This window comes from Felis catus, chromosome E2 (assembly GCF_018350175.1).
Source record: "Felis catus isolate Fca126 chromosome E2, F.catus_Fca126_mat1.0, whole genome shotgun sequence".
Classification (NCBI taxonomy): Eukaryota; Metazoa; Chordata; class Mammalia; order Carnivora; family Felidae; genus Felis; species Felis catus.
In genome coordinates, this window is record NC_058382.1 from 2,155,033 (window position 1) to 2,180,131 (window position 25,099).

The following is a 25,099-nucleotide window of genomic DNA, read 5'->3' on the forward strand; positions in this document are numbered from 1 at the left end:
AAAAAGAAAAAGATAGTCACTGCTGCTAGCAGGGCAAGGCACGGGCGTGGCGGCGTGCGGTGAATTCCGGCTCTGCCACACATTAGCGGTGTGACCTTAGGCAGGTCACTTAAGATTCCCCACATTTTGGGGCGCCTGGGTGACTCAGTCAGTTAAGGGTCCGACTCTTGATTTCGGCTCAGGGCACGATCTCCCAGTTCGTGGGTTCGAACCCCAAGTCGGGCTCTGCACCGACAGTGCGGAGCCTACTTGGGATTCTCTCCCTCCCTCTCCCCCTCCTCTTCACCCCCCCCCCCAATAAACAAACTTGAAAAAAATTCTCCCCATTTCAATGTGCTCATCTGTCAGATGGGGTTGTGAATAGTGGCATCAGCTATCTCACAGACTTGTGGTGCGTTTTCTTCTGAAACCGAAGGAGATTAATGCCCAGGAGTGCCTGATGAGTGGGGGAACCAATTGGTTCTCCCTCTGCCTGACTTGTCCTTGCCCTTCTGTGTCGGCTTCTAGAAACCGTGCCCACACCTCAAGGCTGAGCCGAGACATCACTTCCTGTGGGACCCTGTTAACACCTCCCACCCACGAGTGCTGGAACGGAAATGACTTTTGCAAAGCATTTCTCAGCCAGAACTTGGTGCAAGGCCTGTACTGGGCACCTGAGGATGCACCGGACACCTTCAGTAGCTCCCATTCTCCCGCGGGAGAAGGAGAAGTGAGCAGAGAGGAGCAAGGAGAGCAGCAGAGGGGAACCCCGGGGGTAAGGCTCCACCTCCAGGAGTTTGGCGTCAAACACAAATGGGATGGATCCAGAAAGCTAAATAAAAGGTCCCTCCCCACCCACACCTCCCGCTTTTACTTTCACTGTTTGAAAGTGAAAATTAACTATGAGGCCAGAGAAACACTTCTCTGTTGTAAGGGAAACAGGGACAAATGCCAACATGAGCAGTGCATATGGGCAGAGGTGATAGGGAGTAGTGGGGACTGTGGCAAAGGAGACTGTGTCTAGGAAGCAGCCCCATTCCACCCTACCCATATCTGCAGAGTGAAAATGTGGGCCCAGTGTCTCCTAGCTTCTGATTTCTCAAGAGAACACTGGAAGTCTATAGGTTCAGATGACATCTCCCACATTTTAAAATGCCAATACTTTCAAACGTTTAAAAGGAAGACACCAGGCCAGTGAGCCCAAGAGCACAGGTCGTGGGGCTGTGAGTTTGCAATCAAGGTGTGCGCTGGGGAGCGCTGGCGATAGGGAGAGGAGGCCGTGAGCACAAACATTTTCCAAGGGAAAAGAAAATACTGGCCTTCATGGAAAAGTTAGTAAAACAGCACGAGTGGGGGGGGGGGGGTCCCATTTGGTTCTTCTTTCCTTTTCCTTTCTCTCTCTCTCTACCTTTTTCGTTTTTAATATGAATATATAATCCTGTGTTCAGGCTAACGGGAAGGAAGGCCCAGGAAGAGGGGTGGCCAATGGAGAAGACAGGAGCCCCTGGATCCAGGTCAGAAGAGGCTGGATCTGGTTGGATGGAGACGGGAGGAGGGGAGGGACAGAGAGAAATCTGCGGGGCTGACAAGGGTGTGTGTGTGTGTGTGTGTGTGTGTGTGTGTGTGTGTGTGTGGAATTCACACCGCACAGCCTCCCTGTCCTCTGAGAAATAGCAAACAGGTCATCCGCAAAGAAGAAACCAGGGGGATGCGGTAACAACAGTAACAGTATCAGCAACACGGGCAGCCACCTTTTCCAGGAGCGCTCCGGTGTGCCAGGCCTGGGGCGCACGCCCCACCCTCTTCCTAACGGATTCCTCTCCATAATTCTCCGCAGCAGATACTGTCACGCCCATTTTGCAGACGGAGAAGGCCCTCGATCAAAGCCACACAGCTAATCGGAGCTGGGCGGGGATGCAAACGTGTCCGATTCCCGCGCCTGTGCGCAGCGCCACTGTAGGGCGGTACACGTGCGCCCAGACACACAACGCACACTCGCGCAAGTGCACACGCGGGCGGGCACAGGGACACGGCGTGCTGCACGCATTGGGGGGGACCGACCGAGACGCCAAGACCCCCGCGAGACCTGGGCGCGCGTGCATGCGGCGACCCACGAGGCTGCGCAACGCGGGGTCATTCCCCTCCTCGCACGGGGCGAGGCGCACAGGCTCGGACAAACAGACCCGACCCAGCCCCAGCCCGGTCACTCTTCCAGTAGAGGGGCTTGGAGACCCCCTCCCCGGGCCTGCACCTCTGCTTCCACCCCCAGACACAGACAACTCGCACACATTCACACGCGCGCTCCTGAGGTCGCCGCCCGCGCCCCCCTTCTCTCCCCCGCCCAGCCCAGTTTCCCAGCCCCACCTCCCGCCCGCGGGGGTCCCTCGGAGGACTCACCCTCCCCAACCAGACCCAGTCCCGGCACTGCAGAGCGGGCGCAGCAGCTACCGCGGCTGCGCAGACGTGGAGGCAGCAGGGGAGGGGGGAGGGGGAAAGGTGGAAGAGGGGGATGGCCTTCTCGCCTCCTCCCCTCTCCGCTCGGCCCCCGGGGAGCAGCGCCTACAGTAGGGTAGGGAACCGAGCGGAGGGGCCCCAGGTTCCCTACCCAACCGAGTCGGCTGCGGTGCGGTTGCGGGGCTTGTGCCCGGCATGCCGATCGGCCACAGTGGGATGAGCCGCCCATCCTCCGCTCTTGGGAACGAGGTTCTGTCCTACTTCCCCTGCTGCAGCTGCGTGCCAAGCCCACCAACTTTCTTGGCTCATGGTGGTTCTCTACTCCACAACCCTGGGTCAGGGTAGGAGGGAGGAGGAAGGACTTGGAGCAGAGGTGTGGCAGCCCCTGGGACCCGGAGGCCAGGCTGCCTAGAGTCAGAGGCTGGTGCTACCATTTGCTCCTAGGGTGTTTTTGGGTGTGTCACTTAGCACGTCTGGGCCTCGGTTTCCCATTCTGTTAAGTAGGAATGATTATGCTTACCACCTCCCAAGTTAAAAAAAAAAAAAATACATATGGTGCTTGTATGGTGTTTAGAACAGTGCCTAACAGTTGCTACTATTATCACTGTTCAAGTTTTACAATGTAATCGCTACCTGCCAAATTGCTCTCGGGGAAGCTACATCAAATTTAGATTTTTGATAAAGCCACGGGTGGGGGGGAGAAAGTGGTTTTCTTTTTGGTCTTATTTTCATTTCATTACGTGTTTGTTGATCAGTTATCTTCTGTTTATGAATTGGTTGTTTATACCTTCCCTGCCTTACTCTGTGTAGCTTTTGCTTCTTGATTTATAGGCATTCTTTATATATTCTGAATACTGATCCTTTGCCTGTTACTTTACCTGTGGCAGATATCTTCTCCTGGCCTGTCACTTGTCTTTTCACTTTGCTTACACAGTACCTCAAATTTTGGGTTTTGATAAAGTAAAAGCTATCTGTTTTTCCTACTTTCATAAACACACTTCTACAGTCTCATACTTTACAGTATTGTTTTATGTTTAGTTTGTTGCACCTGCTGGAACTTTTTGGAATAGTGTGAAGTAAAAACTTAACTTTATATTCCAAATGGATAGACAGTTGAATAATTCTGGTTTCCCAGAAAAGCAGTCAAAATAACTGTCATTTATCCAACCAATTTGATGAGCAAAGGCATCAAATGTCCATTATTTCATTTCATTCAAAGGTCCCAAGTGGTAGGTATTATTATCCCCATTTAACAGAGAAGGGAACTAAGGCATGAAGGAATTAAAGGATTTGTCCAGAGGACACATGGCAAGAATATGGGAGGATAGAGATTGGTTTCCTTAGGCATTTCCATATTTGCCACATAATTTGGAGGGGAAGCTTTCTTTGTTTAGAAGTTTAGGAGATGATGGGGCACCTGTGTGGCTCAGTCACTTGGGTGTCCAACTTTGGCTCAAATCATGATCTTGCAATTCGTGGGTTTGAGCCCTGCCTTGGGCTCTGTGCTGATAGCTCAGAGCCTAAAGCCTGCTTCAGATTCTGTCTCCCTCTCTCTCTGCCCCTCCCCAGCTCAGGCTGTCTGTCTCTCTCTCTCTTAAAAGTAAACAAACATTTAAAAAATAATTTAGGGGCGCCTGGGTGGCGCAGTCGGTTAAGCGTCCGACTTCAGCCAGGTCACGATCTCACGGTCCGTGGGTTCGAGCCCCGCGTCGGGCTCTGGGCTGATGGCCCGGAGCCTGGAGCCTGTTTCCGATTCTGTGTCTCCCTCTCTCTCTGCCCCTCCCCCGTTCATGCTCTGTCTCGCTCTGTCCCAAAAATAAATAAAAAACGTTGAAAAAAAAAAAGTAAACAAACATTTAAAAAATAATTTAAAAAAGAAGTTTAGGAGATGAACTTCCAGCCATTCCCAGCATAGTTCAGTGTGAAGAGGGGATAGGCGGGGGAGGTGGATTTAGATAAAGGCCCTTCATTCACCCCTTCACCACTTCCTTTGATAGGAAAATGTCCTGTGCAGGACACTAGGGGAGCCGCCCAGCCCATGGAGCCTTTGATGGGCTTGAGAGGTTGGCTTCCAGACCTAGATCCACTGTGCACCAGCTGTGTAACTGTGGGAGGTGAATTAACTGGGTCTCCGTTTCCTTATCTATAAAATAAGGACAATAACAGTTCCTAACTCATAGGGTTATCATCAACATCAAAGGAGTTAATACATGCACACTGCATACAGATTGAGCCATTGTTATTGATCACCAGATCCTCAACTTGGGGGAAAATTCCAGGTGTGATCCTGATAGTTCAGATGATTAAAGGTTGCTCTTGGGGCACCTGGGTGGCTCACTTCAGCTCAGGTCATGATCTCACATATTGTGGGTTCAAGCCCTGCATTGGGCTCTGTGCTGACAGCTCAGAGCCTGGAGCCTGCTTCCGATTCTGTGTCTCCCTCTCTCTCTGCCCCCCATTTGCTCTCACACACACACACTCTCTCTCTCAAAAATAAACATTAAAAACTTAAAAATAAATAAAAATAAAAAGCTGTTATGTTGCAGATGTCGTTCTGAGTGCCATGACAGTTGAGGCCTGTGTCTTAATGGAGTTTATAGTCTAGTGAAATGAAGCAGACAAACCAATAAATACAGAAAAAAATATAGTTTGTGTTAACTCAATGAATTACATGAAATAGATCGACATGATTGTAACTGTGAGGCCACTTTAGACGAGAGTGGTCAGGAGAGGTCTTTTTGAAAAGGTGGCATTTTGGGATAAGACCTGAAAGGGGAAAAGGAGCCAGTTATGCAAGAATTCATGGCAGAAAGGACAGCAGGGCCTGAGGAACAACAAGGAGGCCAATGTAACCAGAGTGGTCAGAAAAGGGAGAGAGTAACAGGATATAGGATCAGTCATCCAGGGTCTTGAAAGCCACAGTGACATCTTTGGATGTTATTGTAAGTGCACTGGGAAGTTACGGAAGGGCATTGAGGAAGGCTGTGATATAATCCAATTTACATTTTCAAGGCATGACTGGAACTGTTGTGTGGGGAAAACTCTAGAAGGGGCAATGGGTAAAATGGGAGTATCAGTTAAGAGGCTACTGCAATCAACCAGGTAAAACATGATGGTAGTCTGGCAGCAGGGGGGAGGGCAGTGGACAGATGCAGAATACACTTTAGAAATGGGGCTGAGAGGACTCACTAATGGATGGCATGTGAAAGGTAGGAAAAAGGAAGGAATCGAGGCAGACTTTTGGACTTTGAGCCTAAGAAACTACGTGCTCTATGGTGAATGAAGAGAGTAGACCAACTTTGTGTGTGTGTGTGTGTGTGTGTGTGTGTGTGTGTGTGTGAGAGAGAGAGAGAGAGAGAGAGAGAGAGAGAGAGAGAGAGAGAGAATCCAGAATTCCCTCTTTGGGGCATGTTAAATACCCGATGCCTGTGTTTCTGAGGTTAATACTAGGAGAGCTTAGGATACCCAGATACCAGCATTCGGAAACTCTGGGAGTGACAGTTGGGTCCAAGAATCTGCTCACAAAGGTTCAGGTATCTAGCAGAGGCAGCGGCAAAATTATGGTCCCGGAACTGTCCGCGGTGCTGAACCGGCAGGGCCTGAGCTGTCCGAGGTGCTGAATCTGCAGCAGACTAGCTGGAAAGGTCTCTCCTCTCTCTCTCTCCTCTCCCTCTCTCTCTCCCTCTCTCTCTCTCCGCCCGCCCTGTTGCCGTCCTCATCCTCTCTCCCTCTCCCCTTTTCAAAGACCCTATCTGCATCTGCCTGGGAAAAGCCCTGTCATTGCCTGGAAACAAAACTCTCTGGCTGTGGGGAGCGCAGATGAAAGCAAATGAGGGCAAAAACACAGTCATTTATATATAAGAAGCAGCTTTGGCTCTTAGGACAGCAGGCCCTTGGCTACATCTGACTAGAATTATTAACACGGAGTTTCCAAAGCACCTGAGGGGTAGGGGTGTATGTACAAAAAGCAGGAAAGGTTCCCAGGATTAGAGCTAATGGTTATACCTTGGGCTGGGGGGAAACAGAGGAGTTACTATATAGGTATATGTGAATTTTTGGAAAGGCCCTAGTTTTTATGTTGTGAGTTGGGGTCACAAGAAGGATATTACTGTAGATTAATACAAATACATCATGGCTATATTTTATACTAACCTGAATTATAAACATTTGAAATCATGAGCATGGGGGGGGGGGTGGTGGCATTTTTTTTAAATGAGATGAGAAGAAGCCTCACAATTCAAAACTTCCTCAAAAGTCCATACTTTTGAATATGACCAATTATATACATTGTAAGCTATGCTTGTTATTATAATATCACTCTACCTGGTAAAGAGACATACCAACCACCTTCTGTTAGGATTAGTCTTAAATTAGGTGGGTTTTGAACTGTCCAAGTTTTGGGGCAGGTGGGTGGCCCAGTCAGTTAAGCGTCCGACTTCAGCTTAGGTCAGGTCATGGTCTCACGGTTTATGAGTTCAAGCCCCGTGTCTGGCTCTGTGTTGACAGCTCAGAACCTGGAGGCTCCTTCAGATTCTGTGTCTCCCTCGCTCTCTGCCCCTCCCCCACTCATGCTGTCTCTATCTCTAATAAATTAAAAAAAAAATGAACTGTCTAAGTTCTTCAAGAAAGAGTCCCTGGCATAAACTCCAACCACTGTGGGATTAATGAATGAACAAATGAATAAATTTGTTCTTCCCAAAGATCTGGTCACCAGGAAAGCCACAGCTGCTCCTATCTCTCAAGAGACAGACATTCATAAAGCACCCACTATGTACTGGCTATTGCAGGGGACAACCAGGATGCCTGAGGCATATCCCCTTCCCCTAAGTGGATGGTTTCCACACCCTTTCAAAAGACAGGAAGCTTTAAGCCTCTGATATGAGCTCTTTGATCACCTCAAAGTCACTGAAGCATGGCTTTTATCCATTTTTTTTAAGTTTATCTTATTTGAGAAAGGGAGAGAGAGTGTGTGAGTGCAGGAGGGTCAGAGAGAGGGGGAGATTGAGAATCCCAAGTAGGATCCATGCTGAGAGCACAGAGCCTGATGTGGGACTTGAGCCCATGAACCCATGAGATCATGAGCTGAGCCAAAATCGAGAGTCGGGTGCTTAACTGACTGACCTGTGAGATCATGACCTAAGCCAAAATCAAGAGTTGGACACTTAACTGACTGAGCCACCCAGGTGCCCCTGGCTCTTAGTTACTTTTCTATCTTCTCATGGAGTTGTTGGCCCGGTGGGTATTGACATTCCAAATTCCCTAAAGAAGTGGAGCTCATTACATTATAGTTTTTTTTTTTTTCTTGATTATCTGCCTCACCTTCTAGAATGTAGACTCCATGATGGTAGGAACTCTGTGTTTCTAGTTCATTCCTGAGCCTCTAGCACTTCAAACATTGCTTGGCACATACCAGATATTCTATGAATGTTTTTATTTTTGAAGGATTAAATGAATGAAAGTCCTATCTGTAAACACAAATTATCCCAATATCTTTTATTTTTTAATGTTTATTTTTGAGAGAGTGCAAGTGGGGGAGGAGCAGAGAAAGGGAGACGGGATCCGAAGTGGGCTCTGCACTGACAGCAGCTCTCAAACCAGGAGATCATGACCTGAGCCAAAGTTGGACACTCAACTGACTGAACCACCCAGGGGCCCCCACCAGAATCTTTAAATTTTTTTTAATTACTATTTTTAAGTAATCTGTACCCCCACCATGGGGTTCAAACACATGACCCCAAGATCAAGAGTCAGGTGCTCTAGTGACTGAACCAGCTTGATGCCCCCCAAATATCCCAATACTTTAACTTTTTTAATGTTTATTTATTTTTGAGAGAGAGAAAGAGAGAGGGAGGGAGGGCAGGGAAGGGGCAGAGAGAGAGGAAGACACAGAATCCGAAGCAGGCTCCAGGCTCCGAGCTGTCAGCACAGCCCGATTGGGGCTCGAACTCATGAACTGTGACATCATGACCTGAGCCAAAGTCAGAGGTTTAACCAACTGAGCCACCCAGGTGCCCCTCCCACTATTTTAATGATGACAGCTCACTAAATTAAAAAGAAGATGAGCAAACCAACACATCAGTTGGCTGGATGCAGCCCATGGTCTGACCAGCTAAGTCATCTAATCATCAATTCTTACTGAGCAAAATTCTGCATGAGAACACTCCATGGGGGTGATCTGTTGTTTCCCACCCTGGTCCTTTGGCTGTGACCCAAAAGACAGGGGTGTGTGTCATCAGACAAGGAATCCTATCAACAAGGATTATCTCACAAAGAAGAGAATCTACTTCATTCTTTTTAACAACTCCAGAGTATTAATCCCACTATGTGGCTGCATCTAGTTATGTGGCCCTTCCCCCAGCTGGCAGACATTAAGGTTATTTCCAGAGTGATCATTTGGGACCCTCACACTTCTTGGGAAAGGCCCAAATTCAACTCGTAAATAGCCAGGGCCCAAATTCAACTTGTAAATAGCCAGGGCAACCTGTTGCCAAAGACCTTTCTGTTTCACTACTACTGAGGATTGTTCAGTTTACTTTACAGGGGAAAAGATGGATGATCGAAGTGAGAAAATTCCCCTAGTTGCCTAAAACCTTGAAGTAGCTAGTCACCTGGGGCAGGGGGCGGCGGGGGGGGGGGGGGGGGGGGTGGGTAGGTCTGGGGTGAAATAGTAACAAGGCAGATTTGCCCTTAGAGAAATACGTGGCCTCCTCCGTGCTGTCAGTTGGGAAATCTTATGACCCTCACTTCACAGAATAAAATAAGATCTTTGTGGACTGATATGGAAAGGTCTTGAACACACACCACTGCACGGAAATATCGCGTGGAAAAAAGCAGGTTGCAAAACCACAGACGCAGTCTGACATCACTCATATGAAAACCCAACAACATAAAACAATGCTGGATATTTTCTATGCACGCATAGATGTGTACATAAAGGCTTGCCAAATTCAAGACGCAACAGGCATTTAAGAGAAAGGGCTCACAGGATTACCAAGTTTATCAAGGCTACGTTTGTTCACTCGTGATGAAAAACCAGTAATTTTGTTAAATGATTACCCAGCCAGAACATGTATCTTCAAATCTCAGCATGGATAGCCTCAGGGATTAAGTTTTTGGCCATGGATTACAGGTTTACATGAAGTGTTTTATTTTTTGAGGATCAGAACTAGACAGAGTGGTTCTGTTATACTCGGTTAATTTCAGGGTGCAAATTAATTTTTCTTCCTGATGGTGGTATGCTGTGAATAGGACGGTTTTGCCTAAAAAATTAAAATCCTCAAATCCAAAGATATTGACAATATTAAGGCATATTTCAGTGTTAGAGATGTTAGAATGTAAAAAACTAAAAAATGCACCTTAGCATCAAAGAAATATGATACATAGATTTAATTAATGAAATTTATTCAATAATAATAGCATATATATCATAGTTATATATGTATATATATATACATAACTATGATATATATGCTATTTTATATATATATATATATTTGGATTTGTTATTATGGGATGGGTAATATTGGCCAGGCTTGTTCTATGGATAAGGAGAGTGAATCAATGCATTTCCAGATATTCTCACAAAAATTACATCTATTTCTATGGGTACAGACATGTACGTCCATGAGAAGGAAACGCATCCTTCCCAGAGCACCCCAAACCCGCAAGGTACTCACCTCCAGAGCAGAGGGCTGGAGTTGATGAAGCGAGATCAGCAGGAAGTCTTGCTTTATCAATATGTTTTGACCTGTGACAAAGAAAATGTGTTTACTTATTAACTGTCAAAAAACAAAACAATACTCATTAAAAAGGGATTCAGAGAAGGTGAGTCCCCCTCTAAGAGTCGGGATAAGAACGGCCCTGCTCCCCCGATTCCCAACGCCTTCTGACAGCTCTCAAACCGAGTCACCTGGCTCACACCTCCAGTAAACAGCAGAGTTGGGATTCAGATCCGAGAGACTGACTCTAAAGCCCGCCCCTGTCCTGCTCCCTGGGGCAGACTACTTCTGGAGGTTCTTTGGCACCAGGAGGGACACCTCCCCTCCCCAGTCTCACCCCCAGGAATGCACATTCCCAAGGGGAAGGGGGCTGGGCCATGGCTGCCTGTATCAACTTTGTTCAGTCTCTGCATTGGGTCTCCTCGGGGGTCCTCTTCTCCCAGCGAGGATCCTGGATCCATTCTTGGGCAGCCAACCTGTCTTTTCTTTCCATCTGTGAGAGACGGTTGATTGCCATGGAAACCCTCCCTCAGGTGTTAGAGGGAAAGAGGGTCCTACCATTCGATTCCCTTGTTTGCTGGCCCTGTCAGGATCAGAGGAGATGGGTGTGTGTGTGTGTGTGTGTGTGTGTGTGTGTGTGTGTGTGTGTATGTACGACATCTCTTAAAGGCGAGAGAGAGAGAGAGAGAGAGAGAGAGAGAGAGCGCGCGCAAGCGGGAGAGGAGGGGGAGAGAGAGGGAGACACAGAACCCAAAGCAGGTTCCAGGCTCTGAGCTGTCAGCACAGAACCCAATGTGGGACTCGAAGCCATGAACAGTGAGATCATGACCTGAGCCTAAGTCGGACACATAACCAATTGAGCCACCCAGGCGCCCCTAAAACTACTTTTTAAAATCAAAGTCACGTACCTGCATAATTAAAAAAAATTTTTTTTGAGTGGCAAATACATGAAAGAAACGCTGTCTTATTTCAATACTACCCTGTAGGCTTGTAATATTTCATCATTAGTTTTTCTGAAAGGCACAGGAGGGTCCTGGTTTCAGATAAGATAGGGTAAGTAAGCTCTCTTCTGCCTCTGCCACTGGAGCATTTCAATAAATTAGCAACCTAGAAATAGCAGTGTTTCTTCTCCTACTGTGTGTATTGCTAATCAGGGCTCTGCTCAAAGTTCACCTTCTGAGAGAGAGCCTCCCTGATTGCCAAAGCTGAAGCCGTCTCCCCCACCCCCATTCTCCACCTCATTGCCTCTGATCCCACTCAGAAATTAGCACTAGTGGCTTCAGTTTGCTCACTGCGGGATTCCCAGCTCCTAGAGCTGTGTCTGGCACAGAGGAGGTGCTCAGATATTTATTGAGGGAAAGACTCCCTGCTCACCCCAAGCCTCTTGTCCCCTGAAGTCCCTGCTTATCAAAGGATGCAGGAAATATAAGTATTCATCCACTTTATTTCTTAGTCTCTCCCCCACTGCTAAAGGGGAAAGAAGGAGAAAAAAAACTCAGTCTCCTTCTTAACCCAATTATCTCCTCCCCCTTCCCACCCACTTCGCTCACACCAACCTCCCTGTGCCACATTAAATTCAGCAGTGAGAAACAGGCCAGCTTCACACCTGCCTCTCCTTCTCCTCCACTTCTTTCCCACCTCTCACCTTCTCTGGAAAGCAGGTGATCACTTATAAATAAACATCCACATCTCCACAGGCAGTTTTTAAAGAAACTTGAGCAAAAGAAAGATCCCGCCTATGAATTGGGAAATATTTACTGGGCAAACATCTATGATGAAGGACATGGAAAAATCTATCGAACTTCCTTTAGCGGTGCTGGTGAGGGGTGGGTGAGAGTAGACGGATGGATAGAATTCCCCCCTAATATCTCTCCCTGGTCTTGGGAGACCAATAAGCACTAGGGAAACTTGTTCTGATACTAGGCATGGAGCGGAGTTGCACTTAAACCTCACACCAACCTTGGGAAGTGATAACAACGTTATTATGATGCTAATGGCCACACATAATAGAACCTACGTGCCAAGAAGTGCTCTATGTGCTCTGTTGTATGACTCCATTTGTCCTTTGCAACAGGACTGTAAGTTAGATACTATCCCTATCCCCACTGTACAGATGAGGAAACTGAGGCGTAGAGAAATTAAGTCTCTTTCCCTAAGTTCCTTTTATTTTTAGTATTTATTTTTGAGAGACAAAGACAGAGAGAGAGAGAGAGAGACAGAGCACGAGTGGGGAAGGGGCAGAGAGAGAGGGAGACACAGAATCCGAAGCAGGGCTCCAGACTCTGAGCTGTCAGCACAGAGCCCGACGTGGGGCTCGAACTCACGAACAATGAGACCATGACATGACCTGAAGTCAGACGCTTAACCCACTGAGCCACCCAGGAGCCCACCCCCAACCCCTGCAAGGTTCCTTAACAGGGGAGTGGCAAAACCAGAATCTGAACGCAGCAGGGCTCTGCCTGGAAGCTCTCACCTGATGCCCCCAGAGGCACCTCCTTCGTCAGAACCTAGTCGCTCGGCCACACCTAAAACCTAGGAGTTCCGGCGTTGTGGAAGAAGTGGAGACAAGATATTGTGGGGCAATGCATGGTTTCCACCCCCACCCCCACACTTTGATCCTCCGTCCAAAAATCCAGGAGCTCAAGGCCACTGCCTCTGATGGGGCGGCGGACGGGGGGCAGTAATTAAGACAGGAATTCTCATACACTGGTGGTGGGAGTGCCAATAGGGCAATCACTTTGGGAAGGTGTATCTTTCAGCTATTTCAAACTGATACTATCTCTGGGTAGATGGGGTCTCCAACACGAGCTAGTGTCAGAGAATTGCTTGATGGCATGTGGGGGCGGAAGGGGGGATGGGGGGAACACAGAATGATGGCATCAGAATCAGAAGATCTAACTTCCACAATCCTACACCATCATTTCCGCCATATTCTATTGGCCAAAGCAAGCCACAGGGACAGCACAGATTCAAGGAATGTGAAATGAGACAGCAGGGGCGGCAACAAATGTGTGGCCATTTTTAATATCCGAAACGAGAAAGTTTTACAAGGAAAAAGGAAAGGCAGGCTGGGGGCAGAGAACAGCAAGGAGCAATGACGTGAAAAACAAAACAAAAAACTAAGCAGAATTCTGCTCTGCCCATCCCTTCTCTGTGAGTTCCACAATTTTCTAGCTTCTATCCAAGTAGAGTGAAAAACACAACCACACGCTACCCACCCCCCCATCTTGCTGACCCTTTCCTGCCACCTTTCCCAAATTCATTACCCTGAAGCCTCCTCCCCCTGCAGTGAAATGACATTACATGTGTCAAGAGTTTCTTAGGGCACCTGGCACATAGTACACACTCAGTAAGTGATAGCAGTAGTGAGAGCTATACTGTGGGCACACCCCATGGATACGTAGTGAGGACCCAATGGGTTAATCCATGTCACGTGCTTAAAACAGTCCCTGGCACTTAATGAAGACCCGGTAAGTGCGGTATTGCTGTTGTTACTGTTGTTGCTGTAGGGTTTTCAAGAGGACCCATCAAACTGTTACAAAACACAAGATGAGCTTAGTATATACAACAAAAGTAGCTAACTAAGGCTCTAGAGCTGCACCCTTGAACACAGCAGCCAGGAGCCACATGTAACTGTGACAACTTATATGAATTAAGATTAAATGCAGCGGAGGACCAGCCAAGATGGCAGAATAGCATGGAAGTTTTTTTGCGTCTCGCATCCATGAAATACAGCCAGACCAACACTAAACCATCCTGCACACCTAGAAAACGGATCTGAGGATTCACACGACAATCTGCACAACCTGAACCACAGAATTCAGGTACGAGGTGCGGAGAGGTGAACTGGGGGAGAGAGAAGCCGCAGAGGGCAGGGAGCCATTTGTGCTTGTGGAGAGAGGCCGAAGGGGGGGGGGGGGGGGGTTCGGGGAAAAGCACCTCCCCCACCAAAAGCAGCTGGAGAGAAAGTAGAAAAGTGGAAACAGCCGCAGGGACTGAACTAAAAAGGGAGAAAGGAGAAAGAAGAGGTTTAAATTCCATTAAGACTCTAAGAACAGGGGGAGTGCAGAGTCTGAAACTCTGCAGCTCCATACCTGTTGGTGCTCTGGTGGGAAAGGCAAATCCCCAGGAGCAGAGTGAAGTCCAGGCGGTCCTTGGGCCACACGGGGAGAGGCGGTTCCCCTGCTGGGAGGACACCTGGTAGAGGCTGTGTCGGTTCCCCAAAGGCAAAGGGGCCAGTGGACCCAGAACAACCACATTCGCTGGTGCTGGGACAAGGCCGTTGGGGGTGAAGCCTGGCGTCAGATGTTGAGTTGTGATTTTGCAGAATCCCTGAAACGCTGAGTGAACTTTTTCTGGGGCGGGCTGGCACCTGTCCGTGGTCTCTGGGTGTCGGCAGCAGCTCGGTCTGGAGAACGTTCCTGGGGGCGGCCGGCACCAGCCATTGCTCGGTGAGACCCTCCTGCAGAAGGTCTGAGTGGGGACAAAGCCGCAGTCCCTCAGAAGTGACAGGCCGGAAACAGCCGCGTCTGAGATAAAATTCAGGAGGGAGGTGCCGCCTGGCAACCTAATGGCTTGCTCACGGACGGTGTAGAAACGGGCGGGGGCGGGGGGGCGGTGAATGGAAGCCGGACACAAAGGACCAGTGGCGATAGCCGGTCAGAGAGCAGAGCTCCGAGACCTGGTAGATGGGTGCCGCCATTTTCACTGCTCTGGTGCATGCGCATACGCACCTACCTGCACAACAACAATCCACCCCAGTAAGCTAAGCAGCGCCATCTAGTGGAGAACAGAGCCATTACACTAAGCCTCACACACTGGGCCAACCATGCACGTCAGGAACACAAGTCTTTCCACCAGCTAGTTAACGGATGATAAAGTGCTTCATAGCTTGACTTCTAGGGGAAAATGAAGTAATTGCAGTCGTATTTCAGTCTGTTTGCCAGTTCATCTATTCATTTTTTTCTTTCTTTTTTTCCCCCTTTTTCATTTCTTTTCTTTTTCTTGAATACAGAAAAAGAAAAAAAATCATTTTTATTTTCAACTTTTATTAAAAATATTTTTAATTTTTTTCTACTATAGTTTTACTGTTGTGTAAATTTTTTCAAATTCTATTTCACTTCCATCATTTCATTTTATTCTACTTTAGTGTTCATTTTTTCAAATTTTCAAACGATTTCCTTTTTTTTTCTTTTCCCTTTTTTCTCTAATCTATCAAGCCCCTTTCAACACTCAGATCAAAACACACCAAGGATCTAGCATCATTTATTTGATTTTGTGTGTGTGTGTGTCTTTTCAATTTTTAAATTTTAGTATTTTTTAATTTTAATTTTTTTATCTCATTAATTCCTTTTCTCCCTTCAAAATGATGAAATGAAGGAAGTCACCCCAAAAGAAAGAGCAGGAAGAAATGACAACCAGGGACTTAACCAACACAAGCAAGATGTCTGAACCAGCATTTAGAATCATGATAGTAAGAATACTAGCTGGAGTCCAAAATAGATCAGAATCCCTTTCTGTGGAGACAAAAGAAGTAAAAGCTAGTCAGGATGAAATAAAAAATGCTATAACTGAGCTGCAATCTTGAATGGGTGCCTCAGCGGCAAGGATGGATGAGGCACAACAGAGAATCAGTGATACAGAGGACAAACTTATAGAGAATAACAAAGCAGAAAAAAAGAGGGAGATTAAGGCAAAAGAGCACAATTTAAAAATTAGAGAAATCAGTGACTCATTAAAAAGGAACAACATCAGGGGCACCCGGGTGGCTCAGTCTGTTGAGCATCCGACTTCGGCTCAGGTCATGATCTCACAGTCTGTTGGTTTGAGCCCCGCGTCAGGCTCTGTGCTGACAGCTCAGAGCCTGGAGCCTGTTTCCAATCCTGTGTCTCCCTCTCTCTCTGCCCCTCCCCCAGTCTCACTTTGTCTCACTCTGTCTCTCAAAAATAAATAAATATTAAAAAAAACTTGGGGCGCCTGAGTGGCGCAGTCGGTTAAGCGTCCGACTTCAGCCAGGTCACGATCTCGCGGTCCATGAGTTCGAGCCCCGCATTGGGCTCTGGGCTGATGGCTCAGAGCCTGGAGCCTGTTTCGGATTCTGTGTCTCCCTCTCTCTCTGCCCCTTCCCCGTTCATGCTCTGTCTCTCTCTGTCCCAAAAATAAATAAACATTGAAAAAAAAAATTTTTTTTTAAAACTTAAAAAAAAAAAAAGGAACAACATCAAAATCATAGGGGTCCCAGAAGAGGAAGAGAGAGGAACAGGGGTAGAAGGGTTATGTGAGAAAATCAGAGTGGAAAACTTTCCTAACCTGGGGAAAGACACAGACATCAAAATCCAGGAAGCACAGAGGACTCCCATTAGATTCAACAAAACCAACCATCAACATGGCATATCATAGTCAAATTCACAAAATACTCAGACAAGGAAAGAGTCATGAAAGCAGCAAGGGAAAAAAAGTCCTTAACCTACAAGGGTGTCGTAGACTCTAAGTCTAAAGTTCTCTTTTGTCTAGCAAAAGAGCAGACACAGGATTAAAATGAGAGATGGCTAATGTCTGGGAAAAAGACAAGAGCCCCGAATAAGGGTCCTTGCCTCGTATTTATTCAGATCAGAAGGCTTACAAACATGATGGGCGTGCACAAAGAGACAAAGAAACTGTGAACATTAACTTGAGGACGTGAGGGGGAAAAGGGGGTCTTGAAAATACAGTGTCTGGGGTTTGGGTCAATATAAAACAAAATCCATGGGAATGCAAGCTGGTGCAGTCACTCTGGAAAACAGTATGGAGGTACCTCAAAAACTAAAAATAGAACTACCCTACAACCCAGAAATTGCACTACTAGGTATTTATCCATGGGATATAGGTATGCGGTTTCGAAGGGGCACGTACACCCCAACGTTTATAGCAGCACTATCAACAATAGCCAAAGTATGGAAAGAGCCCAAATGTCCATTGATGGATGAATGGATAAAGAAAATGTATGTGGTGTGTATATATATGTGTGTGTGTGTGTGTGTGTGTGTGTGTGTGTGTGTATGTACATATATATACACACACATATATATACCACATTAAATTAAAATATTTTAATTTTTTCTACTATATTTATATACATACACACACACACACACACACACACACAATGGAGTATTACTCAGCAATCAAAAAGAATGAAATCTTGCCATTTGCAACTATGTAGATGGAAGTGGAAGGTATTATGCTAAATGAAATTAGTCAGAGAAAGACAAAAATCATATGACATCACTCATATAAAACAGATGAACATAAGGGAAGGGAAACAAAAATAATATAAAAACAGGGAGGAGGACAAAACAGAAAAGACTCATAAATATGTAGAACTGAGGATTACTGGAGGGGTTGTGGGAGGGGGGGATGGGCTAAATGGATAAGGGACACTAAGGAATCTACTCCTGAAATCATTTTTTCACTATATGCTAACTAATTTGGATGTAAATTTTAAAAATAAAAAAATAAAAAAATAAAAAATAAAATAAAATAATAAAAGAGGGGAAAAATGTATATATATAAAACAAAATCCAGGTGCTGGGCAGATGGGTAGATGGTTGTTAACAGCAGACAGGAGGCACCTTGCCTGTTTACCTTTGCCAGCCTAGGGGATGAGACAGATAGGGGGAATAACCTCAGGATTAACAAGGCACCTTTTTGTTTGTTAACCATCTGCGCTCTGGGCTGCTTTACCTGCGTCACAGCAGTCCAAAGTCCAATTCACCAATTTACCTAACCTGGCCCTATTCTCCTATGAAAGCAGCTTTCTGCTATAGTACTAAACTTGGGGTGCTTTCACCCTGAATATCTAATCTTGTTATTCCTATGTATTGGGCACCTTTGCACCAATTCTGTTTTCAGGACTTTGCCTCTCCCTCTCTATTTTGGGGGGTTCAGCACCTCCTCCCTATTTGGGGGTGCCTTTTCACCCCCGCTATTCTTGGCACTTTTGTGCCTCCCTATTCTTAGAGTGCCAATCTGTTTTTCCCGAACTTGGGTGTGAGCATTTTATGACTCTGTGTTTCTTTATGCCTTGTTAACCCACTGGTGTAGGATTCCTAATCTTCTCCCCCACACCAGGGAAGACAGATCAGGTTTGCAGCAGACCTATCCACAGGAACTCATGAGGCCAGAAAGGCAGGATATATTCAATGTGCTGAATCAGAAAAATATGCAACCAAGAATTCTTTATCCAGCAAGGCTGTCATTCAAAATAGAAAGAGAGATAAAAAGTTTCCCAGACAAACAAAAATTAAAGGAGTCTGTGACCACTATACCAGCCCTGCAAGAAATTTTAAGGGGGACTCTCTGAGCAACAAAGACTAGAAAGGACCAGAGAACACCACCAGAAACTCCAACTCTACAGGGAACATAATGGCAATAAATCATATCTTTCAGTACTCACTGTAAACGTCAATGGACTCAATGCTCCAATCAAAAGACATAGGGTAATAGTATGGAAAAGAAAACAAGATCCATCTCTATGCTGTTTACAAGAGACCCACTTTAGACCTAAAGTCACCTTCGGATTGAAAGTAAGGGGATGGAGAACCATCTATCATGCTAATGGTCAACAAAAGAAAGCCTGAGTAGCCATACTTACATCAGACAATCTAGACTTTAAAATAGAGCCTGTATCAAAAGACGAAGAAGGGCATTATATCATAATTAAGGGGGTCTATCCACCAAGAAGACCTAACAATTGTAAACATTTATGTGCCAAATGTGGGACACCCATATATATAAATCAATTAATCACAAACATAAAGAAACTCACTGATAGTAATACCATAATAGTAGGGGACTTCAACACCCCACTCACAGCAATGGATAGATTAGATAATCAAAAACTCAACAAGGAAACAATGGCTTTGAATGACACACTGGACCAGATGGACTTAACAGATATATTCAGAACATTTCATCCTAAAGGAGCAGAATATACACTTTTCTCCAGTGCACATGGAACGTTCTCCAGAATAGACAACATACTGGGACACAAATCAGCCCTCAGCAAGTACAAAAAGATCGAGATCATACTGTGCATATTTTCAGACCACACTATGAAACTCGAAATCAACCACAAGAAAAAATTTGGAAAGGTAACAAGTACTTGGAAACTAAAGTACATCCTACTAAAGAATGAATGGGCTAACCAAGAAGTTAAAGAGGAAATTAAAAAGTTCCTGGAAGCCAATGAAAATGATAACACCACAACCCAAAACCTCTGGGACACAGGAAAAGCAGTCATAAGAGGAAAGTATATAGCAATCCAGGCCTTCCTAAACGAGGCAGAAAGGTCTCAGATACACAACCTAATCTTATACCTTAACGAGCTGGAAAAAGAAAAGCAAATAAAACCTAAAATCAGCAGAAGACAGGAAATAAAGATTAGAGCAGAAGTTAATGCCATAGAAGGCAAAAAAACAGTAGAACATTCAATGAAACCAGAAGCTGGTTTTTTGAAAGAATTAACAAAATTGATAAAACACTAGCCAGTTTGATCAAAAAGAAAAAGGAAAGGACCCAAATAAATAAAATCAAGAATGAAAGAGGAGAGATCACAACCAACACAGCAGAAATAAAAACAGTAATAAGAGAATATTATAAGCAATTATATGCCAATGAAATGGGCAATCTGGAAGAAATGGACAAATTCCTAGAAACATATAAACTACCAAAACTGAAACAGGAAGAAACAGAAAATTTGAACAGACCCATAACCAGTAAAGAAATTGAATCAGTAATCAAAAACCTCCCAAAAAACAAGACTCCAGGGCCAGAAGCTTTCCAGGGTAATTCTACCAAATATTTAAGGAAGAGTTAACACCTATTCTCTAGAAGCTGTTCCAAAAAGATAGAAATGGAAGGAAAACTTCCAAACTCTTTCTATGAAGCCAGCATTACCTTGATTCCAAAACCAGACAGAGACCCCAGTAAAAAGTAGCAGTACAGACCAATTTCCCTGATGAACATGGACACAAAAATCCTCAACAATATACTAGTCAACTGGATCCAACAAGACATTAAAAAAATTATTCACCACGACCAAGTGGGATTTATACCTGGGATGCAGGGCTGGTTCAATATCCACAAAACAATTAACATGATTCATCACATCAATAAAAGAAAGGACAAGAACCATATGATCCTCTCAATAGATGCAGAGAAAACATCTGACAAAATACAGCATCCTTTCTTGATAAAAAAAAAAAAACCCTCAAGAAAGTAGGGATAGAAGGATCATACCTCAAGATCATAAAAGCCATATATGAATGACCCAACACTAATATCATCCTCAATGGGGAAAAACTGAGAGCTTTCACCTTAAGGTCAGGAACAAGACAGGGATGTCCACTGTCGCCACTGTTATTCAACATAGTATTGGAAGTCTTAGCCTCTGCAATCAGACAACACAAAGAAATAAAAGGCATCCAAATCCGCCAGCAGGAGGTCAAACTTTCACTCTTCGCAAATGTCATGATACTCTATATAGAAAACCCAAAAGATTCCACCAAAAACTGCTAGAAGTGATTCATGAAATCAGCAAAGTTGCAAGATATAAAATCAATGCACAGAAATCGGTTGCATTCCTGTACACCAACAATGAAACAACAGAAAGAGAAATCAAGACATCGATCCCATTTACAATTGCACCAAAACCCATAAAATACCTAGGAATAAATCTAACCAAAGAGGTGAAAAATCTATACACTGAAAACTATAGAAAGCTTATGAAAGAAATTGAAGATGACACAAAAAAAAAAAATGGAAAAAGATTCCATGCTCCTGGGTAGCAAGAACAAATATTGTTAAAATGTCAATACTACCCACAGAAATCTACATATTCAATTCAATTTCTATCAAAATAACACCAGCATTCTTCACAGAGCTAGAACAAATAATCCTAAAATTTGTATGGAACCAGAAAAGACCCTGAATACCCAAAGCAATCTTGAAAAAGAATACCAAAGCAGGAGGCATCACAATCCCAGACTTCAAGCTATACTACAAAGCTGTAATCATCAAGACAGTATGGTACTGGTATAAGAACAGACACTCAGATCAATGGAACAGAATAGAGAACCCAGAAATGGACCCACAAACAGATGACCAACTCATCTTTCACAAAGCAGGAAAGAATATCCAATGGAATAAAGACAGTCTCTTCAGCAAGTGATGCTGAGAAAACTGGACAGCAACATGCAGAAGAATGAACCTGGACCACTTTCTTACACCATATACAAAAAGAAACTCAAAATGGATGAAAGACCTAAATGGAAGACAGGAAGCCATCAAAATCCTTGAGGAGAAAGCAGGCAAAAACCTCTTTGACCTCGGCCACAGCAACTTCTTACTCAATGTGTCTCCAGAGTCAAGGGAAACAAACGCAAAAATGACCTACTAGGACCTCATCAAAATAAAAAGCTTCTGCACAGTGAAGGAAACAATCAGCAAAACTAAAAGGCAACCGATAGAATAGGAGAAGATATTTGCAAACGGCATATCAGATAAAGGGTTAGTATTCAAAATCTATAGAGAACTTATCAAACTCAACACCCAAAAAAACAAATAATCCAGTGAAGAAACGGGCAAAAGACATGAATAGACACTTCTCCAAAGAAGTGGGATTTATACCTGGGAGCTCCAAAGACATCTAGATGGCCAACAGACAGATGAAGAAAATGCTCAACGTCACTCATCATCAGGGAAATACAAAGCAAAACCACCATGAGATACCACCTTACACCTGTCAGAATGGCTAACATTAACAACTCAGGCAACAACAGATGTTGGCAAGGATGTGGAGAAAGAGGATCTCTTTTGCGCTGCTGGTGGGAATGCAAGCTGGTGCAGCCACTCTGCAAAACAGTATGGAGGTTCCTCAAAAAATTAAAAATAGAACTACCCCAGGACCCAGCAATTGCCCTACTAGGCATTTATCCACGGGATACAGGTGTGCTGTTTCGAAGGGACACATGCACCCCCATGTTTATAGCAGCGCTATCAACAATAGCCAAAGTATGGAAAGAGCCCAAATGTCCATCGATGGATGAATGGATAAAGAAGATGTGGTATATATATACAGTGGAGTATTACTCGGCAATCAAAAGAATGAAATCTTGTCATTTGCAACTACGTGGATGGAACTGGAGGGTATTATGCTAAGCACAATTAGAAAAAGACAAATACCATATGACTTCACTCATATAAGGACTTTAAGAAAACAAAACAGATGAACATAAGGGAAAGGAACAAAAAATAATATAAAAACAGGGAGGGGGACAAAACATAAGACAGTCTTAAAAATGGAGAACAAACTGAGGGTTACTGGAGGGGTTGTGGGAGGGGGATGGGCTAATGGGTAAGGGGAATTAAGGAATCTACTGAAATCATTGTTGCACTATATGCTAACTAATTTGGATGTAAATTTAAAAATTTGAAAAAGCCAAATGCAGCTAAAAGTTCAGCTCCATGGCCCGCAGCAGCCGCCACACAGAGCAGTGCAGACACAGAGCATTTGCACTTGTGCATGAAACCTGAGGACAGCGCGGCTTTATGGGGTCCCCTTAGAGGTCCTCGGGTAAGGAGGCTGCGTGAATTAACCCCTGCAACCCACAGAGCAGCCCTACAGGGTAGGTTTCCCTACAGGGAACCTCTCTGCAGGTGAGGAAACTCAGGCTCAGAAAATGACATTAGTCCAAGGATGCACAGCTGGGATCTGAGCCCAGGCATACCTGGTGCCAGAGACCCTGCTCCCCCCAGTTTCTGACGTGTCACCTTCTTACCGTTCCTTTTTTTCCCCTTCCTTCCCCCCTCCCGCCTCCCCCTCAGCTTCACTGTCTACCTGGCCTCCTCCCCTCCCCAGCTCCTCCCCAACCCCCTTTCCGGCTCCCCTTCCTTCACCTCCTCCCCTGCCATTCTTCTCCAGCCCTCCAACTTCCTCCCCCTCGCCCCTCCTCCCTCTGACTCTACCTCCTTTCCTCTCTTCGTTCCTACAGCTGAGCTCCTACCCGGTCCTTTCCAGCTGCCCCTCTCTTCATCCTCCTTCTTCCACCCCTCCCTTCCCTCCTCTCCCGTTCCCTTTCTCACTCCTTTCTCTGCACCGCCCTCCTCCCCACTCCTCCCTCTCAGCCCCTCCCTGCCTACCCTCCCTTTCCCGCTCCTTCTGCCTCTCCCCGCTCTAAGTCCCACCCCTTACCTCCTCCCTCCAAGCCCCTTCCCCCCTCCCCACTCCCTCCAAGCCTCTCCTTTTTTTCCTCCCTCCTGCCCTCAGCTCTTCCCCTTCCCTTCTCCTTCCTCTTCCTTCCCTCCCCTCCTCGTCCTCCGTTCTCCCCCACCCTCTGGAATCCTCGCCCCCCCCCAACCTTCTGGAATTGGGGAGGGGGGCGTGGTCCCGCGAGGCCGAGCGGCAGCTGCGAGGTGCGCAGGCGCAGTTCGTGTTCTCCCGGGACCCACCGAGGCCCGGCCCCAGGTTTTCGTGGTGGGGTGGATCCCGCACCCGGGATCGGAGGAGGGGCCCGGAAGAGGCTGCAAATCCCCCGCCTCTCCCTGCCTCAGTTTCCCCGCCCGGACAGTGGGTCCAAGGACAGCACCTGCGCGGGGGTGGTGCGCGAGGCTCCCTCCGTCTGAGCTGCTCTGGTTGCCGCTGTTGTTTAGGTAATAGTAACTGCAGCGCCGCGCCGCCGGCAGTTTCGGAGCGTGCACTTGCCGCGCCTGGGTCAGCACCCCACCGAGCGGGGTCCCCCTCCCCCGCAGCGCCGGAGCTCCTCCGAGGTGCAGACCCCGACCCCGCACGGGATGGCCGGCCCGGAGTCGCGGGGGGCGGGGCCCGGGGCTTCTCGAGCTCCCGCGAGATGCTGCCGCGCAGGCCTGCGGAAAACGGAGAGATGCACCTGTTATCTCCCTAAACTCCACGAGAGCCCCCGCACTAGGATTCCCCCCCCCCCGGGTTGCACAAAACTGAAACTGAGGCACAAAAATAAAAAGCCCCTACCCGCCCCCTCCAGTGGTGGAAGAGTTAGTGCGATTTAATTACCACATCTACGAGGCCTTTGCCCGGCACCGCCTTACATCGACCTTGTAAGGTAGGGTAGTAAGTCCCTCACCTTACAGATGAGAAAACAGGTTTATATGCCCATGTATAACAATGACACATATATTATCAGTTTACATATATCTTACATGTATACACAGTATTTAGTATGCCTGTTTACATGCCAAATACAGGTATGTAAGGTATTTGGCACCATAGCACACATATATAGAGGTATCATTTATCATATGGAGGTATATGTGGTATTTAGTGTATGACTGGACCACATATATATATGTGATATTAGTATGTATAAGTCTCATATACACATGTATATTCATATATATCTTATGTATGTGTATATATGGTATTTAGGGTGATTACATCTCATATACACACAGGGCAATATGGTATTTAGAGTATGTGCAGGGCGTTTAGTGGGAAGGAAGACTGGTTAAGAACGCAGGTTCTGATCACTTCTCAGCCTTTTGGCTAAGATCAAGTGTAGTATCTGTTCTTATCAGTTTAAAACGCAGGTTCTGAGACCCTGTGGCCCCAGATGACCTAAAAGACCCTGGTCTCCACTTTTGTATTTCCAGAGTTTCTTATAATTTAAAAGGACCCGTTGTTGCTGTGGAAATGGCAGTTCAGTTTGGTGATTCCTTGGTAAGTTGAACACAGAATTAGCACACGACCCAGCAGTTCCACTCAGGTATGTGTATACCTCAAAGAATTGAAAACAGGGACTCAAACCCTTGGCCATGCATATTCACAGCAATATTACTGACAAACGCCAAAAGGCGGAATGGAAACTTCATGCTCAGTGAAAGAAGCCAGACAGGAGGGCCATGAACCATGTGATTCTGTTTACATGAAATGTCCA

The 25,099-nt window shown here is 46.0% G+C and overlaps 1 protein-coding gene and 1 pseudogene across 1 annotated transcript in view; one reads left to right on the forward strand and one right to left on the reverse strand.

The window, feature by feature from the left end:
• SMIM17 (small integral membrane protein 17) overlaps positions 1–15,098 on the reverse strand; it is a 29,210-nt gene extending 14,112 nt beyond the window's left edge. The window contains exons 1-2 of the mRNA XM_006940803.5: positions 14,246–15,098; positions 10,110–10,180 (exon numbers count right to left, since the gene is read on the reverse strand). The gene's annotated coding sequence lies outside the window, so the exon portion shown is untranslated. The remainder of the gene's footprint in view (positions 1–10,109; positions 10,181–14,245) is intronic.
• A 9,590-nt stretch (positions 15,099–24,688) lies between these two features.
• LOC111558162 lies at positions 24,689–24,843 on the forward strand (annotated as a pseudogene).
• The last annotated feature ends 256 nt before the right edge of the window (positions 24,844–25,099 follow it).